This window comes from Colletes latitarsis, chromosome 1 (genome assembly GCF_051014445.1).
Source record: "Colletes latitarsis isolate SP2378_abdomen chromosome 1, iyColLati1, whole genome shotgun sequence".
Lineage (NCBI taxonomy): Eukaryota > Metazoa > Arthropoda > Insecta > Hymenoptera > Colletidae > Colletes > Colletes latitarsis.
Window position 1 is genome coordinate 20,961,024 of NC_135134.1, and position 23,303 is coordinate 20,984,326.

The window sequence follows — 23,303 nt, forward strand, 5'->3', positions numbered from 1 at the left end:
GCGTTATCCTCTAAAATACAGACCGAGACCAGCATTAGTCGACAGTTTCAGTGTGGTACCACATTACTACGTGATCCAAACCAGAAAAAGCCCAGGATCTGGCCATCAAGTATGAGAAATATGCGACAGTATGATCCTGATGAGAGCAAATCCCAGACCTGACATAGACCTAGCATGCGTTATCCTCTAAAATATTGATCGAAACCAGGTTTAATGGACAGTTTCAGTGTGGTACCACATTACTACGTGATCCAAGCCAAAAGAAGCCCAGAATCTGGCCAACAAGTTTGAGAAATATGCGAAAGTATGAGCCTGATGAGAGCAAATCCCAGACCTAACCCAGACCTAACATGCGTTATCCTCTAAAATATTGATCGAAACCAGGTTTAATGGACAGTTTCAGTGTGGTACCAGATTACTACGTGATCCTAGTCAAAAAAAGCCCAGAATCTGGCCAACAAGTATGAGAAATATGCGAAAGTAAGAGCCAGATGAATGCAAATCCCAGACCTAACCTAGACCTAACATGAGTTAACCTCTAAAATATTGACCGAGACCAGGATTAGTCGACTGTTTCAGTGGGGTAACACATTACCACGTGATCCAAACCAGAAAACGCCCAGGATCTGGACATCAAGTATGAGAAATATGCGAATGTATGAGCCTGATGAGTGCAAATCCCAGACCTAAACTAGACCTAACATGCGTTATCCTCTAAAATATTGGCCGAGACCAGGATTAGTCGACTGTTTCAGTGTGGTACCACATTACTACGTGATCCAAACCAGAAAACGCCCAGGATCTGGACATCAAGTATGAGAAATATGCGAATGTTTGAGCCTGATGAGAGCAAATCCCAGAACTAACATAGACCTAACATGCGTTATCCTCTAAAATATTGATCGAAACCAGGTTTAGTGGCCAGGTGCAGTGTGGTACCACATTACTACGTGATCCATGCCAAAAAAAGCCCAGAATCTGGCCAACAAGTATGAGAAATGTGCGAAAGTATGAGCCTGATGAGTGCAAATCCCAGACCTAACCTAGACCTAACATGCGTTATCCCCTAAAATATTGACCGAGACCAGGATTAGTCGACTGTTTCAGTGTGGTACCACATTGCTACGTGATCCAAACCAGAAAAAGCCCAGGATCTGGCCATCAAGTATGAGAAATATGCGAATGTATGAGCCTGATGAGACCAAATCCCAGCCCTAACCTAGACCTAACATGCGTTATCCTCTAAAATATTGATCGTGACCAGGTTTAGTCGACTGTTTCAGTGTGGTACCACATTACTATGTGATCCAAACCAGAAAAAACCCAGGATCTGGCCAACAAGGATGTGAAGAATGCGAAAGTATGAGACTGAAGAGGGCAAATCCCAGACGTAACCCAGACCTAACATGCGTTATCCTCTAAAATATTGATCGAGACCAGGTTTAATCGACTGTTTCAGTGTGGTCCCACATTACTACGTGATCCAAACCAGAAAAAGCCCAGGATCTGGCCATCAAGTATGAGAAATATGCGACAGTATGATCCTGATGAGAGCAAATCCCAGACCTGACATAGACCTAACATGCGTTATCCTCTAAAATATTGATCGAAACCAGGTTTAATGGACAGTTTCAGTGTGGTACCACATTACTACGTGATCCAAGCCAAAAAAAGCCCAGAATCTGGCCAACAAGTATGAGAAATATGCGAAAGTATGAGCCTGATGAGTGCAAATCCCAGACCTAACCTAGACCTAACATGTGTTATCCTCTAAAATATTGATCGAAACCAGGTTTAATGGTCTGTTTCAGTGTGGTACCACATTACTGCGTGATCCAAACTAAAAAAAGCCCAGAATCTGGCCATCAAGCATGAGAAACATGCGAAAGTATGAGCCTGATGAGTGCAAATCCCAGACCTTACCTAGACCTAACATGCGTTATCCTCTAAAATATTGGCCGAGACCAGGATTAGTCGACTGTTTCAGTGTGGTACCACATTACTACGTGATCCAAACCAGATAAAGCCCAGGATCTGGCCATCAAGTATGAGTAATATGCGAATGTATGAGCCTCATGAGAGCAAATCCCAGACCTAACCTAGACTTAACGTGAGTTATCCTTTGAAATGTTGACCCAGACTAGGTTTAATGGACTGTTTCAGTGTGGTACCACATTACCACGTGATCCAAACCAGAGAAAACCCTGGATCTGTTCAACAGGTATGTGAAGAATGCGAAAGTGTGAGCCTGATGAGGGCAAATCCCGGACCTAACAAAGACCTAACATGCGTTAGCCTCTAAAATATTTGTCGAAACCAGGTTTAATGGTCTCTTCTACGGTGGTACCGCATTACTACGTGATCGAAACCAAAAAAGGCCCAGAATCTGGCCATCAAGTATGTGAAATATGCGAAAGTATGAGCCTGGTGAGTGCAAATCCCAGACCTAACCTAGACCTAACATGCGTTATCCTCTAAAATATCGATCGAAACAAGGTTTAATCGACTGTTTCAGTGTGGTACCACATTACCACGTGATCCAAACTAGAAAAAACCCAGGTTCTGTTCACAAGGTATGTGAAGAATGCGATCGTGCGAGCCTGATGAGGGCAAATCCCAGACCTAACCTAGACCTAACATGTGTTATCCTCTAAAACATTGATCGAAACCAGGATTAGTCGACTGTTTCAGTGTGGTACCACATTGCTACGTGATCCAAGCCAAAAAAAGCCCAGAATCTGGCCAACAAGTATGAGAAATATGCGAAAGTATGAGCCTGATGAGTGCAAATCCCAGACCTAACCTAGACCTAACATGCGTTATCCTCTAAAATATAGACCGAGACCAGCATTAGTCGACAGTTTCAGTGTGGTACCACATTACTACGTGATCCAAACCAGAAAAAGCCCAGGATCTGGCCATCAAGTATGAGAAATATGCGAATGTATGAGCCTGATGAGACCAAATCCCAGCCCTAACCTAGACCTAACATGCGTTATCCTCTAAAATATTGATCGTGACCAGGTTTAGTCGACTGCTTCAGTGTGGTACCACATTACTATGTGATCGAAACCAGAAAAAGCCCAGGATCTGTTCCACAAGTATTTGAAGAATGCGGAAGTATGAGCCTGATGAGTGCAAATCCCAGACCTAACCTAGACCTAACATGCGTTATCCTCCAAAATATTGATCGAGACCAGGTTTAATCGACTGTTTCAGTGTGGTCCCACATTACTACGTGATCCAAACCAGAAAAAGCCCAGGATCTGGCCATCAAGTATGAGAAATATGCGACAGTATGATCCTGATGAGAGCAAATCCCAGACCTGACATAGACCTAACATGCGTTATCCTCTAAAATATTGATCGAAACCAGGTTTAATGGACAGTTTCAGTGTGGTACCACATTACTACGTGATCCAAGCCAAAAGAAGCCCAGAATCTGGCCAACAAGTTTGAGAAATATGCGAAAGTATGAGCCTGATGAGAGCAAATCCCAGACCTAACCCAGACCTAACATGCGTTATCCTCTAAAATATTGACCGAGACCAGGTTTAATCGACTGTTTCAATGTGGCCCCACATTACTACGTGATCCAAACCAGAAAAAGCCCAGGATCTGGCCATCAAGTATGAGTAACATGCGAATGTATGAGCCTGATGAGAGCAAATCCCAGACCTAACCTAGACCTAACATGCGTTATCCTCTAAATTATTGATCGTGACCAGGTTTAGTCGACTGTTTCAGTGTGGTACCACATTACTATATGATCCAAACCAGAAAAAACCCAGGATCTGGCCAACAAGGATGTGAAGAATGCGAAAGTATGAGGCTGAAGAGGGCAAATCCCAGGCGTAACCCAGACCTAACATGCGTTATCCTCCATAATATTGATCGAGACCAGGTTTAATCGACTGTTTCAGTGGGGTAACACATTACCACGTGATCCAAACCAGAAAACGCCCAGGATCTGGACATCAAGTATGAGAAATATGCGAATGTATGAGCCTGATGAGTGCAAATCCCAGACCTAACCTAGACCTAACATGCGTTATCCTCTAAAATATTGGCCGAGACCAGGATTAGTCGACTGTTTCAGTGTGGTACCACATTACTACGTGATCCAAACCAGACAACGCCCAGGATCTGGACATCAAGTATGAGAAATATGCGAATGTTTGAGCCTGATGAGAGCAAATCCCAGAACTAACATAGACCTAACATGCGTTATCCTCTAAAATATTGATCGAAACCAGGTTTAGTGGCCAGGTGCAGTGTGGTACCACATTACTACGTGATCCATGCCAAAAAAAGCCCAGAATCTGGCCAACAAGTATGAGAAATGTGCGAAAGTATGAGCCTGATGAGTGCAAATCCCAGACCTAACCTAGACCTAACATGCGTTATCCCCTAAAATATTGACCGAGACCAGGATTAGTCGACTGTTTCAGTGTGGTACCACATTGCTACGTGATCCAAGCCAAAAAAAGCCCAGAATCTGGCCAACAAGTATGAGAAATATGCGAAAGTATGAGCCTGATGAGTGCAAATCCCAGACCTAACCTAGACCTAACATGCGTTATCCTCTAAAATATAGACCGAGACCAGCATTAGTCGACAGTTTCAGTGTGGTACCACATTACTACGTGATCCAAACCAGAAAAAGCCCAGGATCTGGCCATCAAGTATGAGAAATATGCGAATGTATGAGCCTGATGAGACCAAATCCCAGCCCTAACCTAGACCTAACATGCGTTATCCTCTAAAATATTGATCGTGACCAGGTTTAGTCGACTGTTTCAGTGTGGTACCACATTACTATGTGATCCAAACCAGAAAAAACCCAGGATCTGGCCAACAAGGATGTGAAGAATGCGAAAGTATGAGACTGAAGAGGGCAAATCCCAGACGTAACCCAGACCTAACATGCGTTATCCTCTAAAATATTGATCGAGACCAGGTTTAATCGACTGTTTCAGTGTGGTCCCACATTACTACGTGATCCAAACCAGAAAAAGCCCAGGATCTGGCCATCAAGTATGAGAAATATGCGACAGTATGATCCTGATGAGAGCAAATCCCAGACCTGACATAGACCTAACATGCGTTATCCTCTAAAATATTGATCGAAACCAGGTTTAATGGTCTGTTTCAGTGTGGTACCACATTACTGCGTGATCCAAACTAAAAAAAGCCCAGAATCTGGCCATCAAGCATGAGAAACATGCGAAAGTATGAGCCTGATGAGTGCAAATCCCAGACCTAACCTAGACCTAACATGCGTTATCCTCTAAAATATTGGCCGAGACCAGGATTAGTCGACTGTTTCAGTGTGGTACCACATTACTACGTGATCCAAACCAGATAAAGCCCAGGATCTGGCCATCAAGTATGTGAAATATGCGAAAGTATGAGCCTGGTGAGTGCAAATCCCAGACCTAACCTAGACCTAACATGCGTTATCCTCTAAAATATCGATCGAAACCAGGTTTAATCGACTGTTTCAGTGTGGTACCACATTACCACGTGATCCAAACTAGAAAAAACCCAGGTTCTGTTCACAAGGTATGTGAAGAATGCGATCGTGCGACCCTGATGAGGGCAAATCCAAGGCCGAACCAAGACCTAACATGCGTTATCCTCTAAAATATTGACCGAGACAAGGATTAGTCGACTGTTCCAGTGTGGTACCACATTACTACGTGATCCAAACCAGAAAAAGCCCAGGATCTGGCCATCAAGTATGAGAAATATGCGTATGTATGAGCCTGATGAGAGCAAATCCCAGACCTAACCTAGACCTAACATGAGTTAACCTCTAAAATATTGACCGAGACCAGGATTAGTCGACTGTTTCAGTGGGGTAACACATTACCACGGGACCCAAACCAGAAAAAACCCGGGATCTGTTCAACAAGTATGTGAGGAATGCGAAAGTATGAGTCTGATGAGTGCAAATCCCAGGCCTAACCTAGACCTAACATGCGTTATCCTCTAAAACATTGATCGAAACCAGGTTTAATGGACTGTTTCAGTGTGGTACCGCATTACTACGTGATCCAAACCAGAAAAAGCCCAGGATCTGGCCATCAAGTATGAGAAATATGCGAATGTATGAGCCTGATGAGAGCAAATCCCAGACCTAACCTAGACCTCACATGAGTTAACCTCTAAAATATTGACCGAGACCAGGATTAGTCGACTGTTTCAGTGGGGTAACACATTACCACGTGACCCAGACCAGAAAAAGCCCAGGATCTTGCCATGAAGTATGAGAAATATGCGAAAGTATGAGCCTGATGAGTGCAAATCCCAGACCTAACCTAGACCTAACGTGCGTTATCCTCTAAAATACTGACCGAGACCAGGATTAGTCGACTGTTTCAGTGTGGTACCACATTACTACGTGATCCAAACCAGAAAAAGCCCAGGATCTGGCCATCAAGTATGAGAAATATGCGAATGTATGAGCCTGATGAGAGCAAATCCCAGACCTAACCTAGACCTATCTTGCGTTATCCTCTAAAATATTGATCGTGACCAGGTTTAGTCGACTGTTTCAGTGTGGTACCACATTACTATGTGATCGAAACCAGAAAAAGCCCAGGATCTGTTCCACAAGTATTTGAAGAATGCGGAAGTATGAGTCTGATGTGGGCAAATCCCAGGCCAGGCCTAGACCTAACATGCGTTATCCTCTAAAACATTGATCGAAACCAGGTTTAATGGACCGTTTCAGTGTGGTACCGCATTACTACGTGATCGAAACCAGGAAAAGACCAGAATCTGGCCATCAAGTATCAGAAATATGCGAAAGTATGAGCCTGATGGGAGCAAATCCCAGACCTAACCCAGACCTAACATGCGCTATCCTCTAAAATATTGACCGAGACCAGGTTTAATCGACTGTTTCAGTGTGGTCCCACATTACTACGTGATCCAAACCAGAAAAAGCCCAGGATCATGCCATCAAGTATGAGAAATATGCGAAAGTATGAGCCTGATGAGAGCAAATCCCAGACCTAACCTAGACCTAACTTGCGTTATCCTCTAAAATATTGATCGTGACCAGGTTTAGTCGACTGTTTCAGTGTGGTACCACATTACTATGTGATCGAAACCAGAAAAAGCCCAGGATCTGTTCCACAAGTATTTGAAGAATGCGGAAGTATGAGCCTGATGAGTGCAAATCCCAGACCTAACCTAGACCTAACATGCGTTATCCTCTAAAATATTGGCCGAGACCAGGATTAGTCGACTGTTTCAGTGTGGTACCACATTACTACGTGATCCAAACCAGAAAACGCCCAGGATCTGGCCATCAAGTATGAGAAATATGCGAATGTTTGAGCCTGATGAGAGCAAATCCCAGAACTAACATAGACCTAACATGCGTTATCCTCTAAAATATTGATTGAAACCAGGTTTAGTGGCCAGGTTCAGTGTGGTACCACATTACTACGTGATCCATGCCAAAAAAAGCCCAGAATCTGGCCAACAAGTATGAGAAATGTGCGAAAGTATGAGCCTGATGTGTGCAAATCCCAGGCCTAACCTAGACCTAACATGCGTTATCCTCTAAAATATTGACCGAGACCAGGATTAGTCGACTGTTTCAGTGTGGTACCACATTGCTACGTGATCCAAGCCAAAAAAAGCCCAGAATCTGGCCAACAAGTATGAGAAATATGCGAAAGTATGAGCCTGATGAGTGCAAATCCCAGACCTAACCTAGACCTAACATGCGTTATCCTCTAAAATATAGACCGAGACCAGCATTAGTCGACAGTTTCAGTGTGGTACCACATTACTACGTGATCCAAACCAGAAAAAGCCCAGGATCTGGCCATCAAGTATGAGAAATATGCGAATGTATGAGCCTGATGAGACCAAATCCCAGCCCTAACCTAGACCTAACATGCGTTATCCTCTAAAATATTGATCGTGACCAGGTTTTGTCGACTGTTTCAGTGTGGTACCACATCACTATATGATCCAAACCAGAAAAAACCCAGGATCTGGCCAACAAGGATGTGGAGAATGCGACAGTATGATCCTGATGAGAGCAAATCCCAGACCTGACATAGACCTATCATGCGTTATCCTCTAAAATATTGATCGAAACCAGGTTTAATGGACAGTTTCAGTGTGGTACCACATTACTACGTGATCCAAGCCAAAAAAAGCCCAGAATCTGGCCAACAAGTATGAGAAATATGCGGAAGTATGAGCCTGATGAGAGCAAATCCCAGACCTAACCCAGACCTAACATGCGTTATCCTCTAAAATATTGACCGAGACCAGGTTTAATCGACTGTTTAAATGTGGCCCCACATTACTACGTGATCCAAACCAGAAATAGCCCAGGATCTGGCCATCAAGTATGAGTAACATGCGAATGTATGAGCCTGATGAGAGCAAATCCCAGACCTAACCTAGACCTAACATGAGTTATCCTTTGAAATGTTGACCCAGACTAGGTTTAATTGACTGTTTCAGTGCGGTACTACATTTCCACGTGATCCAAACCAGAAAAAGCCCTGAATCTGGCCATCAAGTATGAGAAATATGCGAAAGTATGAGCCTGATGAGTGCAAATCCCAGACCTAACCTAGACCTAACATGTGTTATCCTCTAAAATATTGATCGAAACCAGGTTTAATGGTCTGTTTCAGTGTGGTACCACATTACTGCGTGATCCAAACTAAAAAAAGCCCAGAATCTGGCCATCAAGCATGAGAAACATGCGAAAGTATGAGCCTGATGAGTGCAAATCCCAGACCTAACCTAGACCTAACATGAGTTAACCTCTAAAATATTGACCGAGACCAGGATTAGTCGACTGTTTCAGTGGGGTAACACATTACCACGTGACCCAAACCAGAAAAAACCCGGGATCTGTTCAACAAGTATGTGAGGAATGCGAAAGTATGAGTCTGATGAGTGCAAATCCCAGACCTAACCTAGACCTAACATGCGTTATCCTCTAAAACATTGATCGAAACCAGGTTTAATGGACTGTTTCAGTGTGGTACCGCATTACTACGTGATCCAAACCAGAAAAAGCACAGGATCTGGCCATCAAGTATGAGAAATATGCGAATGTATGAGCCTGATGAGAGCAAATCCCAGACCTAACCTAGACCTAACATGAGTTAACCTCTAAAATATTGACCGAGACCAGAATTAGTCGACTGTTTCAGTGGGGTAACACATTACCACGTGACCCAAACCAGAAAAAGCCCAGGATCTTGCCATGAAGTATGAGAAATATGCGAAAGTATGAGCCTGATGAGTGCAAATCCCAGACCTAACCTAGACCTAACATGCGTTATCCTCTAAAATACTGACCGAGACCAGGATTAGTCGACTGTTTCAGTGTGGTACCACATTACTACGTGATCCAAACCAGAAAAAGCCCAGGATCTGGCCATCAAGTATGAGAAATATGCGAATGTATGAGCCTGATGAGAGCAAATCCCAGACCTAACCTAGACCTACCTTGCGTTATCCTCTAAAATATTGATCGTGACCAGGTTTAGTCGACTGTTTCAGTGTGGTACCACATTACTATGTGATCGAAACCAGAAAAAGCCCAGGATCTGTTCCACAAGTATTTGAAGAATGCGGAAGTATGAGTCTGATGTGGGCAAATCCCAGGCCTGGCCTAGACCTAACATGCGTTATCCTCTAAAACATTGATCGAAACCAGGTTTAATGGACTGTTTCAGTGTGGTACCGCATTACTACGTGATCGAAACCAGAAAAAGACCTGAATCTGGCCATCAAGTATGTGAAATATGCGAAAGTATGAGCCTGGTGAGTGCAAATCCCAGACCTAACCTAGACCTAACATGCGTTATCCTCTAAAATATCGATCGAAACCAGGTTTAATCGACTGTTTCAGTGTGGTACCACATTACCACGTGATCCAAACTAGAAAAAACCCAGGTTCTGTTCACAAGGTATGTGAAGAATGCGATCGTGCGAGCCTGATGAGGGCAAATCCAAGGCCGAACCAAGACCTAACATGCGTTATCCTCTAAAATATTGACCGAGACAAGGATTAGTCGACTGTTTCAGGGTGGTACCACATTACTACGTGATCCAAACCAGAAAAAGCCCAGGATCTGGCCATCAAGTATGAGAAATATGCGTATGTTTGAGCCTGATGAGAGCAAATCCCAGACCTAACCTAGACCTAACATGAGTTAACCTCTAAAATATTGACCGAGACCAGGATTAGTCGACTGTTTCAGTGGGGTAACACATAACCACGGGACCCAAACCAGAAAAAAACCCGGGATCTGTTTAACAAGTATGTGAGGAATGCGAAAGTATGAGTCTGATGTGGGCAAATCCCAGGCCAGGCCTAGACCTAACATGCGTTATCCTCTAAAACATTGATCGAAACCAGGTTTAATGGACCGTTTCAGTGTGGTACCGCATTACTACGTGATCGAAACCTGGAAAAGACCAGAATCTGGCCATCAAGTATCAGAAATATGCGAAAGTATGAGCCTGATGGGAGCAAATCCCAGACCTAACCCAGACCTAACATGCGTTATCCTCTAAAATATTGACCGAGACCAGGTTTAATCGACTGTTTCAGTGTGGTCCCACATTACTACGTGATCCAAACCAGAAAAAGCCCAGGATCTTGCCATCAAGTATGAGAAATATGCGAAAGTATGAGCCTGATGAGAGCAAATCCCAGACCTAACCTAGACCTAAGTTGCGTTATCCTCTAAAATATTGATCGTGACCAGGTTTAGTCGACTGTTTCAGTGTGGTACCACATTACTATGTGATCGAAACCAGAAAAAGCCCAGGATCTGTTCCACAAGTATTTGAAGAATGCGGAAGTATGAGCCTGATGAGTGCAAATCCCAGACCTAACCTAGACCTAACATGCGTTATCCTCTAAAATATTGGCCGAGACCAGGATTAGTCGACTGTTTCAGTGTGGTACCACATTACTACGTGATCCAAACCAGAAAACGCCCAGGATCTGGCCATCAAGTATGAGAAATATGCGAATGTTTGAGCCTGATGAGAGCAAATCCCAGAACTAACATAGACCTAACATGCGTTATCCTCTAAAATATTGATCGAAACCAGGTTTAGTGGCCAGGTTCAGTGTGGTACCACATTACTACGTGATCCATGCCAAAAAAAGCCCAGAATCTGGCCAACAAGTATGAGAAATGTGCGAAAGTATGAGCCTGATGTGTGCAAATCCCAGGCCTAACCTAGACCTAACATGCGTTATCCTCTAAAATATTGACCGAGACCAGGATTAGTCGACTGTTTCAGTGTGGTACCACATTGCTACGTGATCCAAGCCAAAAAAAGCCCAGAATCTGGCCAACAAGTATGAGAAATATGCGAAAGTATGAGCCTGATGAGTGCAAATCCCAGACCTAACCTAGACCTAACATGCGTTATCCTCTAAAATATAGACCGAGACCAGCATTAGTCGACAGTTTCAGTGTGGTACCACATTACTACGTGATCCAAACCAGAAAAAGCCCAGGATCTGGCCATCAAGTATGAGAAATATGCGAATGTATGAGCCTGATGAGACCAAATCCCAGCCCTAACCTAGACCTAACATGCGTTATCCTCTAAAATATTGATCGTGACCAGGTTTAGTCGACTGTTTCAGTGTGGTACCACATTACTATATGATCCAAACCAGAAAAAACCCAGGATCTGGCCAACAAGGATGTGAAGAATGCGAAAGTATGAGGCTGAAGAGGGCAAATCCCAGACGTAACCCAGACCTAACATGCGTTATCCTCCAAAATATTGATCGAGACCTGGTTTAATCGACTGTTTCAGTGTGGTCCCACATTACTACGTGATCCAAACCAGAAAAAGCCCAGGATCTGGCCATCAAGTATGAGAAATATGCGACAGTATGATCCTGATGAGAGCAAATCCCAGACCTGACATAGACCTAACATGCGTTATCCTGTAAAATATTGATCGAAACCAGGTTTAATGGACAGTTTCAGTGTGGTACCACATTACTACGTGATCCAAGCCAAAAGAAGCCCAGAATCTGGCCTACAAGTTTGAGAAATATGCGAAAGTATAAGCCTGATGAGAGCAAATCCCAGACCTAACCCAGACCTAACATGCGTTATCCTCTAAAATATTGACCGAGACCAGGTTTAATCGACTGTTTCAATGTGGCCCCACATTACTACGTGATCCAAACCAGAAAAAGCCCAGGATCTGGCCATCAAGTATGAGTAACATGCGAATGTATGAGCCTGATGAGAGCAAATCCCAGACCTAACCTAGACCTAACATGAGTTATCCTTTGAAATGTTGACCCAGACTAGGTTTAATTGACTGTTTCAGTGCGGTACTACATTTCCACGTGATCCAAACCAGAAAAAGCCCTGAATCTGGCCATCAAGTATGAGAAATATGCGAAAGTATGAGCCTGATGAGTGCAAATCCCAGACCTAACCTAGACCTAACATGTGTTATCCTCTAAAATATTGATCGAAACCAGGTTTAATGGTCTGTTTCAGTGTGGTACCACATTACTGCGTGATCCAAACTAAAAAAAGCCCAGAATCAGGCCATCAAGCATGAGAAACATGCGAAAGTATGAGCCTGATGAGTGCAAATCCCAGACCTAACCTAGACCTAACATGCATTAGCCTCTAAAACATTGATCGAAACCAGGTTTAATGGACTGTTTCAGTGTGGTACCGCATTACTACGTGATCCAAACCAGAAAAAGCCCAGGATCTGGCCATCAAGTATGAGAAATATGCGAATGTATGAGCCCGATGAGAGCAAATCCCAGACCTAACCTAGACCTAACATGAGTTAACCTCTAAAATATTGACCGAGACCAGGATTAGTCGTCTGTTTCAGTGTGGTCCCACATTACTACGTGATCCAAACCAGAAAAAGCCCAGGATCTGGCCATCAAGTATGAGAAATATGCGACAGTATGATCCTGATGAGAGCAAATCCCAGACCTGACATAGACCTAACATGCGTTATCCTGTAAAATATTGATCGAAACCAGGTTTAATGGACAGTTTCAGTGTGGTACCACATTACTACGTGATCCAAGCCAAAAGAAGCCCAGAATCTGGCCTACAAGTTTGAGAAATATGCGAAAGTATAAGCCTGATGAGAGCAAATCCCAGACCTAACCCAGACCTAACATGCGTTATCCTCTAAAATATTGACCGAGACCAGGTTTAATCGACTGTTTCAATGTGGCCCCACATTACTACGTGATCCAAACCAGAAAAAGCCCAGGATCTGGCCATCAAGTATGAGTAACATGCGAATGTATGAGCCTGATGAGAGCAAATCCCAGACCTAACCTAGACCTAACATGAGTTATCCTTTGAAATGTTGACCCAGACTAGGTTTAATTGACTGTTTCAGTGCGGTACTACATTTCCACGTGATCCAAACCAGAAAAAGCCCTGAATCTGGCCAACAAGTATGAGAAATATGCGAAAGTATGAGCCTGATGAGTGCAAATCCCAGACCTAACCTAGACCTAACATGTGTTATCCTCTAAAATATTGATCGAAACCAGGTTTAATGGTCTGTTTCAGTGTGGTACCACATTACTGCGTGATCCAAACTAAAAAAAGCCCAGAATCTGGCCATCAAGCATGAGAAACATGCGAAAGTATGAGCCTGATGAGTGCAAATCCCAGACCTAACCTAGACCTAACATGCATTAGCCTCTAAAACATTGATCGAAACCAGGTTTAATGGACTGTTTCAGTGTGGTACCGCATTACTACGTGATCCAAACCAGAAAAAGCCCAGGATCTGGCCATCAAGTATGAGAAATATGCGAATGTATGAGCCCGATGAGAGCAAATCCCAGACCTAACCTAGACCTAACATGAGTTAACCTCTAAAATATTGACCGAGACCAGGATTAGTCGTCTGTTTCAGTGGGGTAACACATTACCACGTGACCCAGACCAGAAAAAGCCCAGGATCTTGCCATGAAGTATGAGAAATATGCGAAAGTATGAGCCTGATGAGTGCAAATCCCAGACCTAACCTAGACCTAACATGCGTTATCCTCTAAAATACTGACCGAGACCAGGATTAGTCGACTGTTTCAGTGTGGTACCACATTACTATGTGATCGAAACCAGAAAAAGCCCAGGATCTGTTCCACAAGTATTTGAAGAATGCGGAAGTATGAGTCTGATGTGGGCAAATCCCAGGCCAGGCCTAGACCTAACATGCGTTATCCTCTAAAACATTGATCGAAACCAGGTTTAATGGACCGTTTCAGTGTGGTACCGCATTACTACGTGATCGAAACCAGAAAAAGACCAGAATCTGGCCATCAAGTATCAGAAATATGCGAAAGTATGAGCCTGATGGGAGCAAATCCCAGACCTAACCCAGACCTAACATGCGTTATCCTCTAAAATATTGACCGAGACCAGGTTTAATCGACTGTTTCAGTGTGGTCCCACATTACTACGTGATCCAAACCAGAAAAAGCCCAGGATCTTGCCATCAAGTATGAGAAATATGCGAAAGTATGAGCCTGATGAGAGCAAATCCCAGACCTAACCTAGACCTAACTTGCGTTATCCTCTAAAATATTGATCGTGACCAGGTTTAGTCGACTGTTTCAGTGTGGTACCACATTACTATGTGATCGAAACCAGAAAAAGCCCAGGATCTGTTCCACAAGTATTTGAAGAATGCGGAAGTATGAGCCTGATGAGTGCAAATCCCAGACCTAACCTAGACCTAACATGCGTTATCCTCTAAAATATTGGCCGAGACCAGGATTAGTCGACTGTTTCAGTGTGGTACCACATTACTACGTGATCCAAACCAGAAAACGCCCAGGATCTGGCCATCAAGTATGAGAAATATGCGAATGTTTGAGCCTGATGAGAGCAAATCCCAGAACTAACATAGACCTAACATGCGTTATCCTCTAAAATATTGATCGAAACCAGGTTTAGTGGCCAGGTTCAGTGTGGTACCACATTACTACGTGATCCATGCCAAAAAAAGCCCAGAATCTGGCCAACAAGTATGAGAAATGTGCGAAAGTATGAGCCTGATGTGTGCAAATCCCAGACCTAACCTAGACCTAACATGCGTTATCCTCTAAAATATTGACCGAGACCAGGATTAGTCGACTGTTTCAGTGTGGTACCACATTGCTACGTGATCCAAGCCAAAAAAAGCCCAGAATCTGGCCAACAAGTATGAGAAATATGCGAAAGTATGAGCCTGATGAGTGCAAATCCCAGACCTAACCTAGACCTAACATGCGTTATCCTCTAAAATATAGACCGAGACCAGCATTAGTCGACAGTTTCAGTGTGGTACCACATTACTACGTGATCCAAACCAGAAAAAGCCCAGGATCTGGCCATCAAGTATGAGAAATATGCGAATGTATGAGCCTGATGAGACCAAATCCCAGCCCTAACCTAGACCTAACATGCGTTATCCTCTAAAATATTGATCGTGACCAGGTTTAGTCGACTGTTTCAGTGTGGTACCACATCACTATATGATCCAAACCAGAAAAAACCCAGGATCTGGCCAACAAGGATGTGAAGAATGCGAAAGTATGAGACTGAAGAGGGCAAATCCCAGACCTAACCTAGACCTAACATGAGTTATCCTTTGAAATGTTGACCCAGACTAGGTATAATTGACTGTTTCAGTGCGGTACTACATTTCCACGTGATCCAAACCAGAAAAAGCCCTGAATCTGGCCATCAAGTATGAGAAATATGCGAAAGTATGAGCCTGATGAGTGCAAATCCCAGACCTAACCTAGACCTAACATGTGTTATCCTCTAAAATATTGATCGAAACCAGGTTTAATGGTCTGTTTCAGTGTGGTACCACATTACTGCGTGATCCAAACTAAAAAAAGCCCAGAATCTGGCCATCAAGCATGAGAAACATGCGAAAGTATGAGCCTGATGAGTGCAAATCCCAGACCTAACCTTGACCTAACATGAGTTAACCTCTAAAATATTGACCGAGACCAGGATTAGTCGACTGTTTCAGTGGGGTAACACATTACCACGTGACCCAAACCAGAAAAAACCCGGGATCTGTTCAACAAGTATGTGAGGAATGCGAAAGTATGAGTCTGATGAGTGCAAATCCCAGACCTAACCTAGACCTAACATGCGTTATCCTCTAAAACATTGATCGAAACCAGGTTTAATGGACTGTTTCAGTGTGGTACCGCATTACTACGTGATCCAAACCAGAAAAAGCCCAGGATCTGGCCATCAAGTATGAGAAATATGCGAATGTATGAGCCTGATGAGAGCAAATCCCAGACCTAACCTAGACCTAACATGAGTTAACCTCTAAAATATTGACCGAGACCAGGATTAGTCGACTGTTTCAGTGGGGTAACACATTACCACGTGACCCAAACCAGAAAAAGCCCAGGATCTTGCCATGAAGTATGAGAAATATGCGAAAGTATGAGCCTGATGAGTGCAAATCCCAGACCTAACCTAGACCTACCTTGCGTTATCCTCTAAAATATTGATCGTGACCAGGTTTAGTCGACTGTTTCAGTGTGGTACCACATTACTATGTGATCGAAACCAGAAAAAGCCCAGGATCTGTTCCACAAGTATTTGAAGAATGCGGAAGTATGAGTCTGATGTGGGCAAATCCCAGGCCTGGCCTAGACCTAACATGCGTTATCCTCTAAAACATTTATCGAAACCAGGTTTAATGGACTGTTTCAGTGTGGTACCGCATTACTACGTGACCGAAACCAGAAGAAGACCAGAATCTGGCCATCAAGTATCAGAAATATGCGAAAGTATGAGCCTGATGGGAGCAAATCCCAGACCTAACCCAGACCTAACATGCGTTATCCTCTAAACTATTGACCGAGACCAGGTTTAATCGACTGTTTCAGTGTGGTGCCACATTACTACGTGATCCAAACCAGAAAAAGCCCAGGATCTTGCCATCAAGTATGAGAAATATGCGAAAGTATGAGCCTGATGAGAGCAAATCCCAGACCTAACCTAGACCTAACTTGCGTTATCCTCTAAAATATTGATCGTGACCAGGTTTAGTCGACTGTTTCAGTGTGGTACCACATTACTACGTGATCCAAACCAGAAAAAGCCCAGGATCTGGCCATCAAGTATGAGAAATATGCGAATGTATGAGCCTGATGAGAGCAAATCCCAGACCTAACCTAGACCTAACGTGAGTTATCCTTTGATATGTTGACCCAGACTAGGTTAAATGGACTGTTTCAGTGTGGTACCACATTACCACGTGATCCAAACCAGAAAAAACCCTGGATCTGTTCAACAGGTATGTGAAGAATGCGAAAGTGTGAGCCTGATGAGGGCAAATCCCGGACCTAGCATAGACCTAACATGCGTTAGCCTCTAAAATATTGGTCGAAACCAGGTTTAATGGTCTCTTTCACGGTGGTACCGCATTACTACGTGATCGAAACCAAAAAAGGCCCTGAATCTGGCCATCAAGTATGTGAAATATGCGAAAGTATGAGCCTGATGAGTGCAAATCCCAGACCTAACCTAGACCTAACATGTGTTATCCTCTAAAATACTGATCGAGACCAGGTTTAATTTGACTGTTTCAGTGTGGTACCACATAACTACGTGATCCAAACCAGTGAAAGCCCAGGATCTGGCCAACAAGAATGAGAACTATGCGAAAGTATGACCATGATGAGAGCAAATCCCAGACCTAACCTAGATCTAACATGAGTTATCCTTTGGAATGTTGACCCAGACTAGGTTTAATTGACTGTTTCAGTGTGGTACCACATTACCACGTGATCCAAACCAGAAAAAGCCCTGAATCTGGCCATCAAGTATGTGCAATATGCGAAAGTATGAGCCTGATGTGTGCAAATCCCAGACCTAACCTAGACCTAGCATGCGTTATCCTCTAAAATATCGATCGAAACCAGGTTTAATCGACTGTTTCAGTGTGGTACCACATTACCACGTGATCCAAACTAGAAAAAACCCAGGTTCTGTTCACCGGGTATGTGAAGAATGCGATCGTGTGAGCCTGATGAGGGCAAATCCAAGGACGAACCAAGACCTAACATGCGTTATCCCCTAAAATATTGATCGAAACCAGGTTTAATGGACTGTTTCAGTGTGGTGCCACATTACCACTTGATCCAAACCAGAAAACGCCCAGGATCTGGCCAACAAGTATGCGGAAAATGTGAATGTATGAGCCTGATGAGAGCAAATCCCAGACCTAACCTAGACCTAACATGAGTTATCCTTTGAAATGTTGACCCAGACTAGGTTTAATTGACTGTTACAGTGTGGTACCACATTACCACGTGATCCAAACCAGAAAAAGCTCTGAATCCGGCCATCAAGTATGTGAAATATGCGAAAGTATGAGCCTGATGAGTGCAAATCCCAGGCCTAACCTAGACATGACATGTGTTATGCTCTAAAATATTGATCGAAACCAGGTTTAATGGTCTGTTTCAGTGTGGTACCACTTCACTGCGTGATCCAAACTAAAAAAAGCCCAGAATCTGGCCATCAAGTATGAGAAACATGCGAATGTATGAGCCTGATGAGAGCAAATCCCAGACCTAACATAGACCTAACATGCGTTATCCTCTAAGATATTGATCGAAACCAGGTTTAATGGACAGTTTCAGTGTGGTACCACATTACTACGTGATCCAAGCCAAAAAAACCCCAGAATCTGGCCAACAAGTATGAGAAATATGCGAAAGTATGAGCCTGATGAGTGCAAATCCCAGACCTAACCTAGACCTAACATGCGTTATCCTCTAAAATATTGATCATGACCAGGTTCAGTCGACTGTTTCAGTGTGGTACCACATTACTACGTGATCCAAACCAGAAGAAGCCCAGGATCTGGCATTAAGTATGAGAAATATGCGAATGTATGAGCCTGATGAGTGCAAATCCCAGACCTAACCAAGACCTAACATGGGTTATCCTCTAAAATATTGACCGAGACCAGGCTTAGTCGACTGTTTCAGTGAGGTACCACATTACTATGTGATCCAAACCAGAAAAAACCCAGGATCTGGCCAACAAGGATGTGAAGAATGCGAAAGTATGAGACTGAAGAGGGCAAATCCCAGACCTAACCCAGACCTAACATGCGTTATCCTCTAAAATATTGATCGAGACCAGGTTTAATCGACTGTTTCAGTGTGGTCCCGCATTACTACGTGATCCAAACCAGAAAAAGCCCAGGATCTGGCCATCAAGTATGAGAAATATGCGACAGTATGAGCCTGATGAGAGCAAATCCCAGACCTGACATACACCTAACATGCGTTATCCTCTAAAATATTGATCGAAACCAGGTTTAATGGACAGTTTCAGTGTGGTACCACATTACTACGTGATCCAAGCCAAAAAAAGCCCAGAATCTGGCAAGAAGTATGAGAAATATGCGAAAGTATGAGCCTGATGAGAGCAAATCCCAGACCTAACCCAGACCTAACATGCGTTATCCTCTAAAATATTGACCGAGACCAGGTTTAATCGACAGTTTCAGTGTGGTCCCACATTACTACGTGATCCAAACCAGAAAAAGCCCAGGATCTGGCCATCAAGTATGAGAAATATGCGAAAGTATGAGCCTGATGAGAGCAAATCCCAGACCTAACCCAGACCTAACATGCGTTATCCTCTAAAATATTGACCGAGACCAGGTTTAATCGACTGTTTCAATGTGGCCCCACATTACTACGTGATCCAAACCAGAAAAAGCCCAGGATCTGGCCATCAAGTATGAGTAACATGCGAATGTATGAGCCTGATGAGAGCAAATCCCAGACCTAACCTAGACCTATCATGAGTTATCCTTTGAAATGTTGACCCAGACTAGGTTTAATTGACTGTTTCAGTGCGGTACTACATTTCCACGTGATCCAAACCAGAAAAAGCCCTGAATCTGGCCATCAAGTATGAGAAATATGCGAAAGTATGAGCCTGATGAGTGCAAATCCCAGACCTAACCTAGACCTAACATGTGTTATCCTCTAAAATATTGATCGAAACCAGGTTTAATGGTCTGTTTCAGTGTGGTACCACATTACTGCGTGATCCAAACTAAAAAAAGCCCAGAATCTGGCCATCAAGCATGAGAAACATGCGAAAGTATGAGCCTGATGAGTGCAAATCCCAGACCTAACCTAGACCTAACATGAGTTAACCTCTAAAATATTGACCGAGACCAGGATTAGTCGACTGTTTCAGTGGGGTAACACATTACCACGTGACCCAAACCAGAAGAAACCCGGGATCTGTTCAACAAGTATGTGAGGAATGCGAAAGTATGAGTCTGATGAGTGCAAATCCCAGACCTAACCTAGACCTAACATGCGTTATCCTCTAAAACATTGATCGAAACCAGGTTTAATGGACTGTTTCAGTGTGGTACCGCATTACTACGTGATCCAAACCAAAAAAAGCCCAGGATCTGGCCATCAAGTATGAGAAATATGCGAATGTATGAGCCTGATGAGAGCAAATCCCAGACCTAACCTAGACCTAACATGAGTTAACCTCTAAAATATTGACCGAGACCAGGATTAGTCGACTGTTTCAGTGGGGTAACACATTACCACGTGACCCAAACCAGAAAAAGCCCAGGATCTTGCCATGAAGTATGAGAAATATGCGAAAGTATGAGCCTGATGAGTGCAAATCCCAGACCTAACCTAGACCTAACATGCGTTACCCTCTAAAATACTGACCGAGACCAGGATTAGTCGACTGTTTCAGTGTGGTACCACATTACTACGTGATCCAAACCAGAAAAAGCCCAGGATCTGGCCATCAAGTATGAGAAATATGCGAATGTATGAGCCTGATGAGAGCAAATCCCAGACCTAACCTAGACCTACCTTGCGTTATCCTCTAAAATATTGATCGTGACCAGGTTTAGTCGACTGTTTCAGTGTGGTACCACATTACTATGTGATCGAAACCAGAAAAAGCCCAGGATCTGTTCCACAAGTATTTGAAGAATGCGGAAGTATGAGTCTGATGTGGGCAAATCCCAGGCCTGGCCTAGACCTAACATGCGTTATCCTCTAAAACATTGATCGAAACCAGGTTTAATGGACTGTTTCAGTGTGGTACCGCATTACTACGTGATCGAAACCAGAAAAAGACCAGAATCTGGCCATCAAGTATCAGAAATATGCGAAAGTATGAGCCTGATGGGAGCAAATCCCAGACCTAACCCAGACCTAACATGCGTTATCCTCTAAAATATTGACCGAGACCAGGTTTAATCGACTGTTTCAGTGTGGTGCCACAATACTACGTGATCCAAACCAGAAAAAGCCCAGGATCTTGCCATCAAGTATGAGAAATATGCGAAAGTATGAGCCTGATGAGAGCAAATCCCAGACCTAACCTAGACCTAACTTGCGTTATCCTCTAAAATATTGATCGTGACCAGGTTTAGTCGACTGTTTCAGTGTGGTACCACATTACTATGTGATCGAAACCAGAAAACGCCCAGGATCTGTTCCACAAGTATTTGAAGAATGCGGAAGTATGAGCCTGATGAGTGCAAATCCCAGACCTAACCTAGACCTAACATGCGTTATCCTCTAAAATATTTGCGAGACCAGGATTAGTCGACTGTTTCAGTGTGGTACCACATTACTACGTGATCCAAACCAGAAAAAGCCCAGGATCTGGCCATCAAGTATGAGAAATATGCGAATGTATGAGCCTGATGAGAGCAAATCCCAGACCTAACCTAGACCTAACGTGAGTTATCCTTTGATATGTTGACCCAGACTAGGTTAAATGGACTGTTTCAGTGTGGTACCACATTACCACGTGATCCAAACCAGAAAAAGCCCTGAATCTGGCCATCAAGTATGTGAAATATGCGAAAGTATGAGCCTGATGAGTGCAAATCCCAGACCTAACCTAGACCTAACATGTGTTATCCTCTAAAATACTGATCGAGACCAGGTTTAATTTGACTGTTTCAGTGTGGTACCACATAACTACGTGATCCAAACCAGTGAAAGCCCAGGATCTGGCCAACAAGAATGAGAACTATGCGAAAGTATGACCATGATGAGAGCAAATCCCAGACCTAACCTAGACCTAACATGAGTTATCCTGTGGAATGTTGACCCAGACTAGGTTTAATTGACTGTTTCAGTGTGGTACCACATTACCACGTGATCCAAACCAGAAAAAGCCCTGAATCTGGCCATCAAGTATGTGCAATATGCGAAAGTATGAGCCTGATGAGAGCAAATCCCAGACCTAACCTAGACCTAACATGAGTTATCCTTTGAAATGTTGACCCAGACTAGGTTTAATTGACTGTTTCAGTGTGGTACCACATTACCACGTGATCCAAACCAGAAAAAGCCCTGAATCTGGCCATCAAGTATGTGAAATATGCGAAAGTATGAGCCTGATGAGTGCAAATCCCAGACCTAACCTAGACCTAACATGTGTTATCCTCTAAAATACTGATCGAGACCAGGTTTAATTTGACTGTTTCAGTGTGGTACCACATAACTACGTGATCCAAACCAGTGAAAGCCCAGGATCTGGCCAACAAGAATGAGAACTATGCGAAAGTATGACCATGATGAGAGCAAATCCCAGACCTAACCTAGACCTAACATGAGTTATCCTGTGGAATGTTGACCCAGACTAGGTTTAATTGACTGTTTCAGTGTGGTACCACATTACCACGTGATCCAAACCAGAAAAAGCCCTGAATCTGGCCATCAAGTATGTGCAATATGCGAAAGTATGAGCCTGATGAGTGCAAATCCCAGACCTAACCTAGACCTAGCATGCGTTATCCTCTAAAATATCGATCGAAACCAGGTTTAATCGACTGTTTCAGTGTGGTACTACATTACCACGTGATCCAAACTAGAAAAAACCCAGGTTCTGTTCACCAGGTATGTGAAGAATGCGATCGTGTGAGCCTGATGAGGGCAAATCCAAGGACGAACCAAGACCTAACATGCGTTATCCCCTAAAATATTGATCGAAACCAGGTTTAATGGACTGTTTCAGTGTGGTGCCACATTACCACTTGATCCAAACCAGAAAACGCCCAGGATCTGGCCAACAAGTATGCGGAAAATGTGAATGTATGAGCCTGATGAGAGCAAATCCCAGACCTAGCCTAGACCTAACATGAGTTATCCTTTGAAATGTTGACCCAGACTAGGTTTAATTGACTGTTTCAGTGTGGTACCACATTACCAC